The sequence below is a fragment of the Carcharhinus amblyrhynchos genome, chromosome 4, assembly GCF_965287045.1.
Source record: "Carcharhinus amblyrhynchos chromosome 4, sCarAmb.v2.hapA, whole genome shotgun sequence".
NCBI classification, from domain to species: Eukaryota; Metazoa; Chordata; class Chondrichthyes; order Carcharhiniformes; family Carcharhinidae; genus Carcharhinus; species Carcharhinus amblyrhynchos.
Window position 1 is genome coordinate 140,446,387 of NC_137327.1, and position 16,064 is coordinate 140,462,450.

Genomic DNA, 16,064 nt, shown 5'->3' on the forward strand with positions numbered 1-16,064 from the left:
CTGGTATCAGCCTAGTAAACCTCTGCACTCCCTCCAAGGCCAAAATATCCTTGCGTAAGTACGGCGACCAAAACTGCACACAGTACTCCAGCTGTGGCCTCACCAATGCCCTATACAGCCGCAACAAGACCTCCCTACTTTTATATTCAATCCCCCTCGCTATGAAGGCCAGCATCCCATTCGCCTTCCTGACCACCTGCTGCACCTGCAGGCTGGGTTTTTGCGACTCATGCACAAGGACCCCGAGGTATCCTTACAATTTTTCTTGAACAAGTTTCACACGGGCTTTGGAAATCAACCTGCCTCACTGAAAATCTCAGGGAAATTTGAAGTTTAGCAGACATTTGAAAGTCTGAGCATATATCATTTTGGGTACAAATTGGGCCAGGCTCCGCCATTTTTTCCCATACTGATCTAAATGCTGGCAAATTCAAAGGGAAAGAATAAATGGAACCAATGAAGCAGCATCAACTACAAAGAACAAGTATGGGGTCTGTTGAAAAGCGCTGATTCTGTGTGCCAGCTATTGGCTTTTCTTGATTGGAAACAGCTGACACTGGGTTCTAGCAGGTCAGAAATAGTCATCATTGATTGGCTTTTCCTGACTGTAAGAGGAGCCCAATTTATGTAAGGCAAACCATTAACCTACCCTGATAAAGCCTTTGTGAATCAGCACGATAATATGTGTCATTGTGAAGAACTAGAACATAAGAAACATAAGAACATAAGAAATAGGAGCAGGAGTAGGCCATCTAGCCCTTCGAGCCTGCCCCGCCATTCAATAAGATCATGGCTGATCTGTCGTGGCTCAGTTCCACTTTCCCGCCCTCTCCCCATAACCCTTAATCCCTTCTCTTATCAAAAACCCATCAACCCGCTTCTTAAAAATATTTAGCGAGGCAGCCTCCACCACTTCAACGGGCAGAGAATTCCAGAGATTCACCACCCTTTGAGTGAAGAAGTTCCTCCTCAACTCCGTTCTAAACCGCCTCCCCTTTATCTTGAGGCTGTGCCCCCTAGTCCTACTGTCTTTTTTGAGCGGGAAGAGTCTCTCCACCTCTATCCTATCCATCCCATTCATCATCTTATACGTCTCAATGAGATCTCCCCTCATTCTTCTAAACTCTAATGAGTACAAGCCTAGTTTATTCAGCCTCTCCTCATAGCTCAATCCCCTCAGCTCCGGTATCAGCCTAGTAAACCTCCTCTGCACTCCCTCCAGGGCCAAAATATCCTTGCGCAGGTGCGGCGCCCAAAACTGCACACAGTACTCCAGCTGCGGCCTCACCAATGCCCTATACAGCTGCAGCAAGACCTCCCTACTTTTATATTCAATCCCCCTCGCTATGAAGGCCAGCATCCCATTCGCCTTCCTGACCACCTGCTGCACCTGCAAGCTGGGTTTTTGCGATTCATGCACAAGGACCCCGAGGTCCCTCTGCACCGTCGCCTGCTGCAGTTTTTCGCCACGTAAGTAATAGTCCTTCCTACCATTCTTCCTACCAAAGTGGACCACCTCACACTTGCCAACATTAAATTCCATTTGCCATTTCCTGGCCCATTCGCCCAGCCTATCTAGATCCTTCTGCAGACTCTCCACACCCTCCGCACAATTTGCCGTTCCCCCAATCTTGGTGTCATCAGCAAATTTCGACACCCTGCACTCGGTTCCCTCCTCCAGATCATCTATATAAATGGTAAATAGCTGAGGCCCCAGCACCGACCCCTGGGGCACCCCACTAGTCACCATCCGCCAATCCGAATAGCACCCATTGACCCCCACTCTCTGCCTCCTATTTGACAACCAATCCTCTATCCACGCTAACACCCTACCCCCAACTCCATGTCCCCTGACCTTCTGCAATAACCTCTTGTGAGGTACCTTGTCAAACGCCTTCTGAAAATCCAGAAAGACCACATCCACCGGCTCTCCTCTATCCACTGCCCTAGACACATCCTCATAGAACTCCAGTAAATTTGTCAGACACGACTTCCCTTTAATGAAACCGTGTTGCGTCCGCCCTATCAAGCAATTCCCTTCAAGATGCCTCGCAATTTCCTGCTTAATGATGGATTCTAACATTTTACCTACCACAGACGTTAAACTAACCGGCCTATAATTCCCCGCCTTTTGCCTGGCACCCTTCTTAAACAACGGCGTAACATTAGCCGTTTTCCAATCTTCCGGCACTTCCCCGGAATCTAGCGACGTCTGGAAAATAACCACCAAGGCATCCACTATCACCTCCGCCATTTCTTTCAGAACCCTCGGATGCATTTCATCCGGTCCTGGGGACTTGTCCACAATCAGCCCCTCCAGTCTGTCGAGCACCACCTCTCTAGTAACAGTAATGTCATTAAGACCCTCCATTCCTACCACCTTTCCATCGCTAACACCCGGCAAATTATTCACGTCCTCCTCCGTGAAGACAGAAACAAAAAAGTTATTCAAGACCTTCGCCATATCCCCATCCCCTACCACTAGGTCCCCTTTCTCATCCTCTAAAGGACCAACGTTCACCCTAGCCAGCCTCTTCCTTTTTATATATTTATAAAAACTCTTGCTATCCTTTTTTATATTAAGTGCTAGCCCAGCCTCATAGCTTCTCCTACCCTCCTTTATCAACTTCTTTGTCAATCTTTGTTGACATTTAAACCTTTCCCAATCCTCTTCTCGCCCACTGCTCTTAGCTACTCTAAATTCCTCCGCTTTTAATTTAACACTTTCCTTCACCTCCTTCGTTATCCACGGCTTATTACCTCTCTTCCTACTGTCCTTTTTAACCATCGGAATAAATTTCTGCTGAGCACCAAGAAAGATCTCCTTAAAGATCCTCCACTGCTCCTCAGCAGACCTACCTTCCAACACATTCCCCCAGTCCACATTCGCCAATTCTTCTCTCATCCTACCATACTCCCCTCTATTCAAACAAAGGATGCGTGTCCGGGAACCCACTTTCTCCTCCTCCATCTGCACCAGAAACTCCACCATACAATGATCACTCTCTCCAAGAGGATCCTTCACCGCAAGGTCCCTAATTCTACCCGCCTCATTACATAGCACCAGATCCAAGATAGCTCGCTCCCTCGTCGGCTCCAACACACACTGTTCCAGGAAACTATCCCGGCAGCATTCCAAGAACTCCTCCTCGAGCCCACCTCGTCCAACATGGGTCGACCAATCAATATGCAGATTGAAATCTCCCATAACTACTGCCGTCCCATTCCTGCACGCTGCACTTATTTGCGTGTTAACAGCCCGCCCCACCTCCAGATCATTATTCGGGGGCCTATAGACGACACCCACCAGCGTCTTCCTCCCTTTGCTGTTCCTAATCTCCACCCACAACGATTCCACGTTCTGCTCTTTGGCTCCGATATCATCCCTTGCTACCACCTTGATACTATCCTTAATCAGCAGAGCTACGCCACCCCCTCTTTCCTCCTGCCTATCCTTCCTAAACACTTGATAGCCCTGTACATTCATCTCCCAGTCCCTGTCACCTTGCAGCCATGTCTCTGTAATGGCCACCAGATCGTATCCATTTGTGTCGATCTGCGCCACCAGCTCATCCACTTTATTCCGAATGCTTCGTGCATTCAGATAAAGCGCTTTCATCCCAGCCTTCACCTGGACCCTATTTGCCGTAACGCCACCAATTGGGACATCCTCGGCCTCTTCCCTTACCTGTACCCTATCCTTAACTTTAGACATCGTAGCGTCACCTACCCTCGCACCCTCCCCCCCCCTAATTAGTTTAAAGCCCTGTCTACAGTCCTCTTTACTCGATTCGCCAACACTCTGGTCCCAGCACGATTCAGACCAACCCCATCCCGCCCGAACAAGTCCCACCTACCCCAATACTGGTGCCAATGCCCCATAAATTCGAACCCATTCCTCCCACACCAATCCCTGAGCCACCCATTCACTTCCTTTATCCTGTCAACCCTACGCCCGTCTGCACTCAGTTCAGGCAGTAGCCCAGAGACGACCACCTTGTCGGTTCTACTTTTTAATTCCATTCCCAGCTTCTCATACTCCCTCCGCAGATCCTCAGTCCGCACTTTGCCTACGTCGCCGGCACCCACATGTACTACAACGACCGGGTTCTCACCCTCCCACTCCAGGTTCCTCTGCAGCCCAGCTGTGACATCCTGTACCCGAGCACCAGGCAGACAACACACCCTTCTGTGCACTTTGTCATTGTGACAAAGGACAGTGTCAATACCCTTCACCCCACTATCCCCAATCACTACTACGTTCCTTTTCCCCTTCTCTTTGCCTATGTCCTGCTGCATCACTGTACCGTGTGCAGTTTGCTCACCAACCTCACCTGCCTCGTCCTCTTCCAGACTGGAAGCAAGAACCTCAAACCTGTTATGCAGATTAAGAGGCTGAGGCCTCCGCTCCTCACCCCCCTTCCTCCTCCTCCCAGCAGCCCCCTTTTGTCCCTGACCCTTAGATTTAGCCAGTCTAGGGGCACCCTCTCTCCCGCTGATGAGCCTCAGTGTCTGTAGCTCAGAGGCCAGCTCATCCACCTTGAGCTGGAGCTCCTCCAGCAACCTGCACTTACTGCAGACATGGTCACTGGGAAGGACCCTGGGGTCTGCCAGTTCCCACATCATACACAAACCACACATCACATGCCCCTCCATTATTCACTGTAATTTTTTATGGGAAAAAATTTTTTTTCCTTGTTTCTTGCTGTAGTAGTTTTGAAAAAATTTTTTTTTTCCTTGTTTTTTTTCAAACAAACTCACCTGGCCTTTTTTCCTTCCAGCCCTTTTTGATATTAAGCCCTATTAACTCACTCTGCTTCCCCCTCACTCCGCTGCCCGCTCAGACGCTGCCCGCTGTCTACACCAGGCCTCCTTTTAAACCTGGCGCTGATTTAAAGCAGGCTGGTCCACAAATGCCTTTTCACCACACCCTCAGAATTCTTAAAGCAGTAAATACAATAAATAAATGCTTTAAACAGTTCTACAAAGAGTAAAGTGCTTTAAACTTATTTTAAACAGGTTTTTAACAGGTAAAATCTTAGCTCTGTCTCTCTCTCTCTCAGTTCCAGCAAACAGAAGAAACTGATTAGCTGTAAATTTCAAACTTTAACAGTAAAGTACAATTAAATTGGATGTTACATAACACGTAACAAATAATGGCTGTGATTAGAATTCCAGAGTTTCTCTGTGATCTTGATCCCATCAAACTGCTATGTAAAATCAGGAACGTATCAGTTTCCCATACTTAGGATAGGAAAATGTCATATATTTAAATTGACTAATTGTTAAGTTCCAGCAGCAGTGAATTAGCACAAATTTGAACACTGCATTCAGCATTGTTGTACTGATCTACTTCTCAATCATTTAAGATTAGTTACTTTGCCATCATTTGGGGTACACAGATTAGGGGCTTAAAGATTCGGAAACATTTGGAGGTGACTGTGCTTCAGTGATGTTAGGGTTCCAGTTGTTGGCACTCCTGCTGCAATGATGAATAATCATTAGTACCATTCAGGGAACTGATTGGGCGAATCCAAATTTTCCTAATTGTTTCCCATTTGATGCTGCTTTAGTCAAAAGGAGATGTGAGTAAGAAACAAATAAATAAATGACTAGATTCTGACTATGCCCAATTTTGTTTTGCATCCTGAGCATCCAACAGCTGCTCCCTCAAGATTCCTCTCTTAGCCTCCTGAACTTCCAGAACAGCCACTGGTAGTGGTACACATTGGTCCTAAAAGCAGATTATAGGGAGGAAGTAAGGTGAAAAGTAGGATCTCAGAATTACTACTCATGCTGTGTGTTAGTCAGAGTATAAATAGTAGGATATATCGGATAAATATAGAACATAGAACATTACAGTGCAGTACAGGCCCTTTGGCCCTCAATGTTGCGCCGACCAGTGGAACCAATCTAATGACCCTCTCACCTAAACTATTCCAATGTTATCCATATGCCTATCCAATGACCGTTTGAATGCCCTTAAAGTTGGCGAGTCTACAACTGCAGGCAGGGCATTCCACGACCTTACTACCCTCTGAGTAAAGAACCTACCTCTGACATCCGTCCTATAATTATCAACTCTCGGTTTAAAGCTATGTCCCCTTGTGTTAGCCATCACCATCTGAGGAAAAAGGCTGTCACTATCCACCCTATCTAATCCTCTGATCATCTTGTATGCCTCAATTAAGTCACCTCTTAACCTTCTTCTCTCCAATGAAAATAACCTCAAGTCCCTCAGCCTTTCCTCATAAGTTCTTCCCACCACACCAGGCAACATCCTGGTAGATCTCCTCTGCACCCTTTCCAATGCTTCCACGTCTTTCTTATAATGCGATGACCAGAACTGTACGCAATACTCCAAGTGCGGCCACACCAGAGTTTTGTACAGTTGCAACATGATCTCACAGCTCCGAAACTCAATCCCTGTACCAATAAAAGCTAACACACCGTATGCCTTTCTTAACAACCCTATCAACCTGTGTGCCAACTTTCAGGGATCTATGCACATGTACACTGAGATCTCTCTGCTCATCCACACTACTAAGAGTCTTTCCATTAGCCAAATACTCTGTAATCCTGTTAAGCCTTCCAAAGTGAATCACCTCTCACTTTTCCACATTAATCTCCATTTGCCACCTCTCAGCCCAGCTCTGCAGCTTACCTATGTCCCTCTGCAAACTGTAACATCCATCCGCACTGTCTACAACTCCTCCGACTTTAGTGTCATCCGCAAATTTACTAACCCATCCTTCTACACCCTCATCTAGGTCATTTATAAAAATGACAAACAGCAGTAGCCCCAAAACAGATCCCTACGATACACCACTAGTAACTGAACGTTTCCCATCAACTACCACCCTCTGTCTTCTTACAGCTAGCCAATTCCTGATCTAAACCGCTAAATCACCCTGAATCCCATGCATCCGTATTTTCTGCAGTAGTTTACCATGGGGAACCTTATCAAACGCTTTACTGAAATCCATATACACCACATCAACTGCCTTACCCTCATCCACCTCTTTGGTCACCTTCTCAAAGAGCTCAATAAGGTTTGTAAGGCACGACCTACCCTTCACAAAACCGCATTGACTATCCCTAATCGATTTACTTCTCTGTAGATGGTTATAAATCCTATCTCTTATAATCCTTTCCAAAACTTTGCCCGCAACAGAAGTAAGGCTCACCGGTCTATAATTCCCAGGATGGTCTCTACTCCTCTTCTTGAACAAGGGGACAACATTTGCTATCCTCCAGTCTTCCAGCACTGTACCTGTAGACAATGATGACGTAAAGATCAAAGCCAAAGGCTCTGCCATCTCCTCTCTAACCTCCTAGAGTAAATCCAGTCCGTCCCAGGGGACTTATCTATTTTCACACTTTCTAGAATTGCTAACACCTCCTCCTTATGTACCTCAGTCTCGCCTAGTCTAAAAGCCTGTATCTCAGTATTCTCCTCGACAACATTGTCTTTTTTTTTGTGTGAATACTGACGGAAAATATTCATTTAGTGCCTCTCCTATCTCTTCAGGCTCCACGCACAACTTCCCACTACTGTCCTTGACTGGCCCTAATCATCCTTTTATTCCTGACATACTGATAGAAAGCTTTAGGGTTCTCCTTGATCCTACCTGCCAAAGACTTCTCATGTTCTCTTCTAGCTCTTCTTAACTCTTTCTTTAGTTCCTTCCTGGCTAACTAGTAACTCTCCAGTCCCCTAACTGAGCCTTCACGTTTCACCTTTACATAAGTCTCCTCCTTCCTCTTCAGAAGAGATTCAACTTCCTTAGTAAACCACGGTTCCCTCGCTTGGCTGTTTCCTCCCTGCCTGACAGGTACATATTTATCAAGGATTCACAGTAGCTGCTCCTTGAACTAGCTCCACATTTCAATTGTGCCCATCCCCTTCAGTTTCCTACTCCAACCTGCGTATCCTAAATCTCGCCTAATTGCCTCATAATTTCCTTTCCCCCAACTATAACCTTTGCCCTTCGGTATATGCCTATCCCTTTCTATCACTGAGGTAAACGTAACCGAATTGTGGTCACTATCACCAAAGTGCCCACCTATCTCCAAGTCCAACAACTGGTCTGGTTCATTATCTAGTACCAAATCCAATGTGGCCTCGTCGCTTGTTGGCCTATCTACTTACAGTGTCAGGAAACCTTCCTGCACACATTGGACAAAAACTGACCCCTCTAGCGAACTCAAACTATAGCTTTTCCAGTCAATATTTGTAAAGTTAAAGTCCCCCATAACAAGTACAAAGAACAACACAGCACGGGAAACAGGCCCTTCGGCCCAACGAGCCCGCGCCGCCGTCCCACTGTCTCAGTGACCTATTCATGATTTTAGTCTACGCCTAATGTGCGAGGATCAGGGAGGTCCAATTTAGGGACAATTTAGTACCCAATCAATCAGCCTAAAAGCACATCTTTGGGGATGTGGGAGGAAACCGGAGCACCCGGAGGAAACCCACGCAACCACGGGGAGAACGTGCAAACTCCCACAGACACAGGCCCAAATCCATGTGTCCGCACAGTAACAGAGATAGTCTCTGAGCTGTCATGTTGCCCTCGAGATGGTCCAGTTTAAGCACACTAACGACATGAAGCAATAGGCAACTCCCGAAGCAATGTCCAAGAGCAGCCCACTACAACCTGCCGCATGCATGCCCCTTGCTGGACTTAAATGCCTGTGGAGACAAAAAAATTCATTATTAAACAGGCAAAGACTAACATCCGAGGCAAAACGTATTCCCAAGCCTACAATGTTTAGTAAGGCCTACTATATCCCCCTATATGTAGCCCGCTCATGTGGCTGTCTAAGTGACTCTTAAACAACCCTAGCGTGCCTGCTTCCACCACCTTACTCGGCAGTGCATTCCACACCCCCACTACCCTTTGTGTGAAAAACTGCCCTCTAATATTTGTCTTATACCTAGCCCCCCTCACCCTAAGCCCGTGACCCCTCGTTCTATCCATTTCTAATAGCGGAAAAAGCTTACCACCATTTACTCTATCTATCCCCTTCATAATCTTATAAACCTCTATTAGATCCCCCCTCAGCCGACGTCTCTCAAGGGAAAACAGCCCAAGTTCATTCAATCTTTCCTCGTAAGACAGCCCTTCCATACCAGGCAACATCCTGGTAAATCTCCTCTGCACTCTCTCCAGGATCTCTACATCCTTCCGGTAGTACGGCGACCAGAACTGGACGCAGTACTCCAAGTGAGGCCTAACCAACGTTCTATACAACTGCAACATCAGACTTCTACTCTTATATTCTATACCTCTTCCTATGAAGGCTAACATACCATACGCTTTCCTCATCACATTCTGCACCTGCACCGACACCTTCAGGGACTTGTGCACTTGCACCCCCAGGTCTCTCTGCGTATCTATACTCCGGATAGTTCTACCTTTTATCGTATAACTCCCCTCCACATTATTCCGGCCAAAGTGCATCACCTCGCATTTCTCCGGATTAAATTCCATTTGCCATCTATCTGCCCAATCTACCAGCCTGTCTATGTCCTGTTGCATTGCCAGGCACTGCTCCTCAGTACCCGCCAATCCAATCATCTTAGTGTCATCAGCAAATTTGCTGATCACACCACCTACCCCCTCTTCCAAGTCATTAATATATACCACAAATAGAAGAGGTCACTGTTAGCCACCTGCTCTCCTACTTCAACGTCAACCACCTGCCCAGGCTCATTCCCCAGAACCAAGTCCAGTATAGCCCCCTCTCTGGTCGGGCTATCCACATACTGCTCCAGGGATCCTTCCATTACACACTGTACAAATTCCTCCCCGTCAGCACCCTCTGATCTCGGCACCTTCCAGTCTACCCCGGGGAGATTAAAATCTCCCACTACCACCACCCTATTCTTCCTGCACTTATCTAGAATGTCCCTGCTTATCCCTTCTTCCACAGCCCTCGGGCTGTTGGGCGGTCTGTAGTACACACCCAACATAGTAACATCTCCCTTCCTATTCCTCAACTCCACCCATAGCGACTCGATTCCTATATCCTCTATACCTCCCTCCCTCTGCACTGCTATGATGCAATCCTTGACTAACAACGCCACTCCCCCACCTCTCAGCGACCCACCCCTATCACGCCTGAAGCACTTATACCCGGGAACATTCAACTGCCAGTCCTGCCTTTCCTTTAACCAAGTCTCTGTCACCGCCACCACTTCCAACTTCCTTTCGAACATTATTGCCTTCAGTTCATCTGTTTTGCCAGTCACACTCCTAGCATTGAAACACATGCACCGAAGACCCTCAGAAACAATCCGATCCTTCTTCCTACCCTCCGGGCTTACCCTATCCCCAATCCCGGTTCCGTCCACATCCCCACCCCCCCTCCATATTAGTTTAAGTACCCAGTTACTTTCGCTCCTATCCAGAATCACAAACCTTATTGAGTTCTTTGAGAAAGTGACCAAAGAGGTGGATAAGGGTAAGGCAGTTGGTGGTGTATATGGATTTCAGTCAAGCGTTTGATAAGGTTCCCCATGGTAAGCTACTGCAGAAAATACGGATGCATGGGATTGAGGGAGATTTAGCAGTTTGGATCAGGAGTTGGCTAGCTGTAAGAAGACGGAGGGTGGTGGTTGATGGGAAATATTCATCCTGGAGTTCAGTTACAGGTGGTGTACCGCAGGGATCTGCTTTGGGGCCACTGCTGTTTGTCATTTTCATAAATGACCTAGATGAGGGTGTAGAAGGATGGGTTAGTAAATTTGCAGATGACACTAAAGTTGAAGGAGTTGTAGACAGTGCGGATGGATGTTACGGTTTGCAGAGGGACATAGGTAAGCTGCAGAGCTAGGCTGAGAGATGGCAAATGAATTTAATGCGGAAAAGTGTGAGGTGATTCACTTTGGAAGGAGTAACAGGATTACAGAGTATTGGGCTAATGGAAAGACTCTTGGTAGTGTGGATGAGCAAAGAGATCTCTGTGTACGTGTGCATAGATCCCTGAAAGTTGGCACCCAGGTTGATAGGGTTGTTAAGAAGACGTACGGTGTGTTAGCTTTTATTGGTGGAGGGATTGAGTTTCGGAGCCGTGAGATCATGTTGCAACTGTACAAAACTCTGGTGCAGCCGCGCTTGGAGTATTGTGTACAGTTCTGGTCGCCGCATTATGAGAAAGATGTGGAGGCATTGGAAAGGGTGCAGAGGAGATTTACCAGGATGTTGCCTGGTATGGTGGGAAGGTCTTGTGAGGAAAGGCTGAGGGACTTGAGGTTGTTTTAGTTAGAGAGAAGAAGGTTAAGAGGTGACTTAATTGAGGCACACAAGATGATCAGAGGATTAGATAGGGTGGACTTTTCCTTGGATGGTGATGGCTAACACAAGGGGACATAGCTTTAAATTGAGGGGTGATAAATATAGGACGGATGTCAGGGGTAGGCTCTTTACTCAGAGGGTAGTAAGGGTGTGGAATGCCCTGCCTGCAGCAGTAGTGGACTCACCAACTTTAAGGGCATTCAAATGGTCATTGGATAGACATATGGATAATATTGGAATAGTTCAGGTTAGAGGGTCATTAGATTGGTTCCACTTGTCAGCGCAACATCGAGGGCCAAAGGGCCTGTACTGTGTGTTATGTTCTAATTGCTATCTTTGCAATCCTTTCCTCTACATCTCTGGAACTTTTCGGAGATCTATTAAAAAAAACTCCCAGCAGGGTGACCTCTCTCCTTTCCTGTTTCTAATCTCTGCCCATACTACCTCAGTCGACGAGTCTTCATCAAACGTCCTTTCTGCCACTGAATTACTGTCCTTGACTAACAATGCCACACCTCCCCCTCTTTTACCACCTTCTCTGCTCTGACTGAAACATCTAAACCCTGGAACCTGCAACAACCATTCCTCTCCTTGCTCTATCCATGTCTCCGGAATGGCCACAACATCGAAGTCCCAGGTACCAACCCAGGCTGCAAGTTCACCCACCTTATTCCGTATGCTCCTAGCATTAAAGTATACGAACTTCAAACCACCCTCCCGGCTGCCAATACACTCCTGCGAATTTGAAACATTATACATGACCTCCCTCCTCTCAACCCCCTGTACACTGGAGCTACAGTGCAGGTTCCCATCCCCCTTCTGAATCAGTTTAAACCCTCCTGAAGTGCATTGGCAAATTTTCCCCCCAAGATATTGGTACCCCTCTGGTTCAGGTGTAGACCATCCCTTTTGTAGAGGTCCCACCTACCCCAGAATGAGCCCCAATTGTCCAGGCATGTGGCTGGAGAGATGGTATGAGGGTAGGGCTTCAGATTCTTGGAACATTGAAACTGGTTCTGGAGGAGGTGGGACCAGTACAAACTGGATGGGTTACATCTGGGCAGGACTGGGACTGATTTTCTAGCGGGAATATTTGCTAGTGTGTAAACTAAAATGGCATGGGTTGAGTACCTATGCAAAAAGTGAGTAGTGTCGGAATCAGGGACAAAAATAAAAGGCATAAAGGAGAGTAAGAAATGTGACAGGCAGGGAAATCAAAGGTCAGTGCCACAATGAAAAGAATAGTGCGAACAGGACAAGTAATGTTAAAAAGTCAAGCCTTAGCATTAAAGAGGAAATGAATGCAATAGTGAAGAAAGATATTAGCTCTGACGATATGGAATCTGTATGGGTAGAGCTGAGAAACATTCAGGGGCAAAAATGTTAGTGAGGCTGGAATATCTGTGATTATGAGTGACTTTAATCTACATATAGATGGAGCAAATCAAATTTGTCCCGCAATACTATGGAATTCCTGAATGGTTTTCTGGACCAGTATGTTGATTTATTATCGTCATATTTATTGATATACAGTGAAAAGTATTGTTTCCTGCGTGCTGTACAGTCAAAGCCTATCATTCATAGAGAAGGAAAGGAGAGAATATAGTATTGCAGTCATAGCAAGGGTGTAGAGAAAGATCAATTTAGTACACGATAGGTCCATTCAAAAGTCTGATGGCAGTAGGGAAGAAGCTGTTCTTGAGTTGGTTGGTACATGACCTCAGACTTTTAGAACATAGAACATTACAGCGCGGAACAGGCCCTTCGGCCCACGATGTTGCACCGACCAGTTAAAAAAACAATGACCGTCTAACCTAAACCAATCCCTTTTCATCCATAAACCTATCCACGGATCTCTTAAACGCCCCCAAACTAGGTGCATTTACATCTGCAGCAGGCAGGGCATTCCAATCCCTCACCACCCTCTGGGTAAAGAACCTACCCCTGACATCCGTCCTATAACTACCCCCCCTTAATTTAAAGCCATGCCCTCTCGTGCTAGCTTTCTCCATCCGGGGAAAAAGGCTATCACTATCCACCCTATCTAATCATCTTATATGTTTCAATAAGATCCCCTCTTAGCCGCCTTCTTTCTAGCGAAAACAACCCCAAATCCCTCAGTCTCTCCTCATAGGACCTCCCCTCCATACCAGGCAACATCCTGGTAAACCTCCTCTGCACCCTCTCCAAAGCCTCCACGTCCTTCCTGTAATGTGGGGACGAGAACTGCACACAGTACTCCAAGTGTGGCCGCACCAGAGTTGTGTACAGTTGCAACATGACGCTGCGACTCCTAAATTCAATCCCCCTACCAATAAATGCCAAGACACCGTATGCCTTCTTAACAACCTTATCTACTTGATTTGTATTTTATGATTGTATTTTTTTAAATTTTGTTTTGTATTACTTTTTCATTTTCTTCCCAATGGGGAAAGCTGGAAGAGAGTATGTCCAGGATGCATGGGGGGCAGGGTCCTTAATTATGCTGGCTGCTTTTCTGAGGCAGTGGGAAGTGTAGCCGGGGAACCAACTAGGACAGCTGAGACTGTGTATTGTCTAATTAGAAAGGAATAATTGGCAATCTAATTGTGCGAAACCCTTTGAAGATGAGTGAACAGGCTTGAAGGACTGAATGGCCTACTCCTGTTTCAATCTCCATGTTTCTTATCCCTTTTTCAAAGCTGTGATTGATTGCGTGGAGGTGAGGGGGAAAGAGCCCTGGGCACCTCCTGTGACCACTTCCATTTTCAGCAGCCCAGTGCTGTTTGTCCACTGTCTGGATGGCAAAATCTGGCCCTTAGACAAAATGGGATTTATTATGGTTGACAAGCTGCAGTAGAAAGGTACTAATGCTTGGGAGTCAACTATTTACAATCCATTTTAGTAGTTTAGATTCAGGGACTGAGTGTAGTTACATCCAATTTGCTGATGGTACAAAGTTAGGTGGGAAAGTAAAAAAACGTTTATTAGTGTCACAAATAGGCTTACATTAATCCTACAATGATGTTACTGTGAAAATCCCCTAAGTAAGCAGTGAATCAGAGAGTGGATAAGAACATGACAGATGGAATCTTGCATGGAAAAATTGAAAGTGTCCACTTTGTGAGGAAAAATTACAAATCTTGGATGCACTTGAATGTGAATTGCAGGAAGTTAATATGCAGGTACGGCTAGTAATTAGGAAGACAAATGGTTCCTTTGTCGAAAAGGGATTTGATTATGAGAGTAAAGAGTAAGAGCACATCTGGAATGCGATGTGCATTTTTGCTCCTGTGACCCAAGGAAGGACATTTGCGCTTTAGAGGGAATGCAACAAAGGTTTACCAGAATGATTTCTTGGAAGAGAAAATTGTCCTATGAGGAGATATCGAGTAAAATAGTCCCATATTCCCTTGAATTTAGAAGAATAAGAGGTGAACTAATTGAAACATATAAATTCTTAGAGGTTTGCCAGAGTACACTCTGAGTGAATGTTTCCCTTTGATGGGGAATCTAGAACTAGGGGTCAGAACAGAAATGAAAAATTTCTTCACTCAAAGCAGTGGATACTCAATCGTTTAGTACACTCTAAACAGAGAACAATATATATTTGAACTAATTTAGGCAATCAAAGGGTATGGATAGACCTGCTGAAGGGGAATAAAGGACAGGCAAGAAATACAGAATTTGCGAGTGACACCCTCCCAAGAACAATAAAAGAAGGTTGGAAAGTGGAATTGAGATAAAATGTTAGCATGAATACTGCACTATCAGAGGGTCAGTACTAAGGGAATACTGTACTGTTTGGATCAAAGAACAGTACAGCACAGAAACAGGACGTTTGGCACACCAAGTCTGTGCTGACAAAGATACCTCTCTCATCTAAAATTTTCCTGCCTCTACGGATCAGTACTGAGAGACCTGCGTTGTTGGAGGGTCACTACAGAGGAAGTGTGGTACTTGTGGAGGGATCATGCTGAGGGACTACTGCATTATAGGAATGTTAGTACTGTAGGCATACTACACCGCCAGAGGGCACACTGTATTCTCAGAGGGACTTCAAAGGAAGTTCTGCACTATTGGGTCAGTACCAAGGAAATGCTACACTGTCGGCAGGTCATTACTGAGGGAGTGCAACACTGTTGCCAGGTCAGTGCTGAGGGAGCGCCGCGCTGTCAGAGGGTCAGTGCTGAGGGAGCGCCGCGCTGTCAGAGGGTCAGTGCTGAGGGAGCGCCGCGCTGTCAGAGGGTCAGTGCTGAGGGAGCGCCGCGCTGTCAGAGGGTCAGTGCTGAGGGAGCGCCGCGCTGTCAGAGGGTCAGTGTGAGTCCTGTGATAAGGGACTAAACTGAGGCCCATTTGCTGTTGAAATGATTCTTAAACATCGCATTATAAACACTGTGGCCACCTTAGCCACTGCAACTATTTTTGTTGTTTTTGTTGAGGAAAATTGTTTTCAGAGACACTAGGAGGACTGACCTGCTGCTTTTTAATACTGCAATAAATGGTTTCTTTCACGTGCACAAAAATTGGCAGACAGTTTAATTTCTAATCCACGTGCGCAGTGTGAGATTGGTATTGTAGTTCACGACATGGAAGGAATAGTCAGTTTATAACAGTAGGCTGTTTGGAATGTACAGAGATAAAATTGGCTGTTTTAATGAAAATTGATGAAAGGAATACTTCTTTTGCAGAATCTCTGTGCAGTGGAGATGCTTTTGGGAGGATTTGCTCCATTTTTTTCTACCAAATCATGCTTCAATCAAACTCTATCAGAGATAGACT

The 16,064-nt window shown here is 46.0% G+C and overlaps 1 protein-coding gene across 2 annotated transcripts in view; it reads left to right on the forward strand.

Annotated features, from left to right (window-relative positions):
• gpc4 (glypican 4) overlaps positions 1–16,064 on the forward strand; it is a 195,649-nt gene that overhangs the window by 119,106 nt on the left and 60,479 nt on the right. The gene's annotated exons all lie outside the window — the stretch shown is intronic.